Source organism: Nannochloropsis gaditana (genome assembly GCF_000240725.1).
Source record: "Nannochloropsis gaditana CCMP526 unplaced genomic scaffold scaffold368, whole genome shotgun sequence".
NCBI lineage: Eukaryota > Eustigmatophyceae > Eustigmatales > Monodopsidaceae > Microchloropsis > Microchloropsis gaditana.
Genome location: NW_005803585.1, coordinates 10,772 through 13,879, shown reverse-complemented (window position 1 = coordinate 13,879; position 3,108 = coordinate 10,772).

Here is a 3,108-nt window from a genome sequence, read left to right as displayed (position 1 = left end):
AAGAATTGGGCGACGAAGGTGGATACACCTACCGGGTGCGCCGTCGCCGGCGCCTCTCCCCGACGGAACAGGCAGGGACCGAGGGTGGGGGGGGAGACGAGGAGGAAGAAGTGGCATTGCAAGTGCAGAAGCACCAAATCGTCCTCACCTCCACCTCCCGACCCCAAACACGGCGGGCGCTCCGGGCGTTGGGGGTCCGAGATCCTGTGGTCGGGGGGTCTCGGCATTTGCGTCTCGCAACGGGGGAAAAAGACCGACGGGAACGGGCGGCCTTGGCCCGAGAAACGGCGCGCAGGCGGTTGCAAGCTGATATGGAAGCGGTCCGAGACGACCCTGTTGCCTTCGCTGCAGCTGCCACCGCGGCCGCCGAAGCAGAGAAGGCTGCAGAGGCGGAGGAAGCCGCGTTGGGCTTGGCAATCGCAAAGTATTTGCAGGAGAAGGGCGGGGCGGTGGAGGCCAGCGTGGAAAATGTGGACGTCCACTTTGACCAGACCTTGTACATCCCTGCCTACGACCCGGATGTATTTGCGAATGAAAGCCCCTTCTATCAGGACGTGGGCGCGTATAGCGTGGATCTCTTGGATCCTGACCTGCCCCTTTTGCCGCTTGACCACTTGGGGTACAAGAAAAACTACCAATTGACTTTGCGGAATTTTCCCGCCTTGGCCCGGGTGCAGCTTGTGGGCTTGCGCGTCGCGCCGTCGGAGGAAGTCAGGCACCAGGCGGGTGGGCAACTGCCTTGGCGTTGTCCTCTGGGCATGGTCAAGACGGACGACCAAGGGTTTGCGATGCTGCCCGACTTGCGCATTGTGTCGCCCTTGACGTGTCCCCCCGGTGACTACCAAATCCGGGCCACCGTTCTCTCCGTAGAGGACAAGAGTGAGGAAGGACACGGGGGAATCCTCTACGGCGTGTCCAACGTCTTTGCCTTGTCGAGGGAGGGTCGCAAACGGAAGCTGTACGGGACTTCCATGTGGTTGTAGGCAATTGACCCCTTGCTTGGGGGGTCACGGTGGACTGCCATATCTGAGTCCGGCTGAGCAGGTATCGCGGCTAACGTAGGATTGGCGGGGCCTTCGTTTTTCATACAGGAGGCCGTGACTGCCATTCTGGTCGCATGTGGCCATGCCACCCTCAAATCATCAAATCAACTTTTATTCAATGCAGGTAATCTCTACGCCTTGGCGACGCACAGATGCCCTCACGTTGCCACCAGGTGGCCCTGATTATGTTGTAGCTGGAAACATCTTTGTAAGTTTTTTGAAATTGCACTGGTGACTGGGCTTCAAACCAGGTCAGACCCAAAGTAAGTTGAGATGAGCTCAAGAAATAGCATGTAATAGGAGACGTAAGACCTCTCAAAAGCAAAGTACGTGATGCAAACGGATAATACTGCTTTCTGTAGCACAACAGAGACAAGCATCCTTTTCCGATGTACTTATTCTTTTTAAAGTTTGGATCAGTAGAGGTTCACGCAAGAATGCCTTCTATCATTTCACACTTTCCTTGATACCTTTGTCGACACATGCGTCACGCCTTGAATTTGACCATACACATCACGCAGGGGGTAAAAAAGTGGAACGTGGGCTTTATTCTTTATCCTCATGCCTTCATACGGCGCTACCACACAATATGATTGTTCTTAGTTTGTAAGCGGCTAATTTACAGTAGCTCTCCGTCTGTACGAATGACAAAGTGTCTTTGTCCTTCCCTTTCTCCAGACCTTTTCGCCTGATAACTTTACTGGCAAGCAAGGCTAGTCTTTTGGCAACATTTAGCTATTCCTCATCGCTTTTTTAGAAAGAGACCATTCTTATATTTAATGCTCGACCATCAAATACTGAGATCATCATTAACAGTTATGATCCTGAAGTAATGGGTTTTTCTACTTATCCCCCGCTAGAAAGTCATGTCACGCGTACTTTTATTTCCCAATATACTGCCATGGCTCATTTCCAAGTATTAAAAACGATAATTTTAATCTCTCGTTATATCTTACGAAAAAAAAAGGAAAGAAGGGAATAAACAAGTAAAATAAAAGCGACCAAAAAAGCGAAAAAATGAACCTCCGATGCTGTCGTCCTCCCGAGGAAACAAATCCTTCCTTTCCCTCCCTCGATAAATTTCCTCCTCAGTCACTTCTCTCCCCGCGAAAAAACACCGTGCTTCTACCCTGCACAACAAAAACAGCTCTCTGACATGTACAAAGTGGGGGACGCGAGTGTTGTGGTGGTGTTGGGACGTTATTAAGGCCGGGAAGTAGGTGCCATAGCCGACTTTTGCCCTTCGGACGTCCCTCGCTGTTCTTGAACAGTACTTGCTCACGATTCGTTGTGCTTCCATAACCTTTGCACCCTCCTTTCACCACCAGGAAACCGTACATAAAGGGTAATAATGCGTATCTGCAGCACCTTTGGTACGTTTTGTCGGGAAGTTGTTGTCCGAGTGGGTGGCTGTGTCGCAGGAAAATGGAGGAGGCACGAGGCGACCGAGACACTCTCGTCATGTGTTGTCACACATCCCTGGTTATTCACTCTCTATGTGTCTTTGCGACTGCGTTTCCTTTTGTTCCACAGGCACATTTTTGTACGCGGGGTCAGTGGTCTTGGCGGCATGGTCTCTTTTAATCAGAGGTAAATATTTGTCAGTGGCATTCGCTCTTGTTCTCAGTCCCTCCCTTCTTACCTCAAAGCATCTCGATACTTCCCTCAAACTTTCCTGTAAAAATGTGTGGATTGCTTGCGAAATCAATGCATTCATCCGGACATGTCGTGAGCGTATGCGAACTGGAGTGCCCACGCCTGCCACCTTAATTACGCTTCTTTCCCTTGACCGTCCGCGCTCTCTCCATTTTTGGCCTCCAGGCTGGTCTGTCTCTGATGAGCCCTATTTGACAGTGGACGGGCTACCCACATCCATCTTCATGCGTATGGGTCCTTTTGGGATGAAGGCACGCGTTAGCCAGGTAAAGCAAAGGGGAAGAGGCAGGGCAGGAACAGGGAAAAGGATGGCGATGACTATTGAAAAGGGTGTGTGAGGCATCAAGTGGCCATGTGGCTTGTGACAAGCATGCTTTTATTACGCCATGTAGCCATTTCCGCGTTCCGT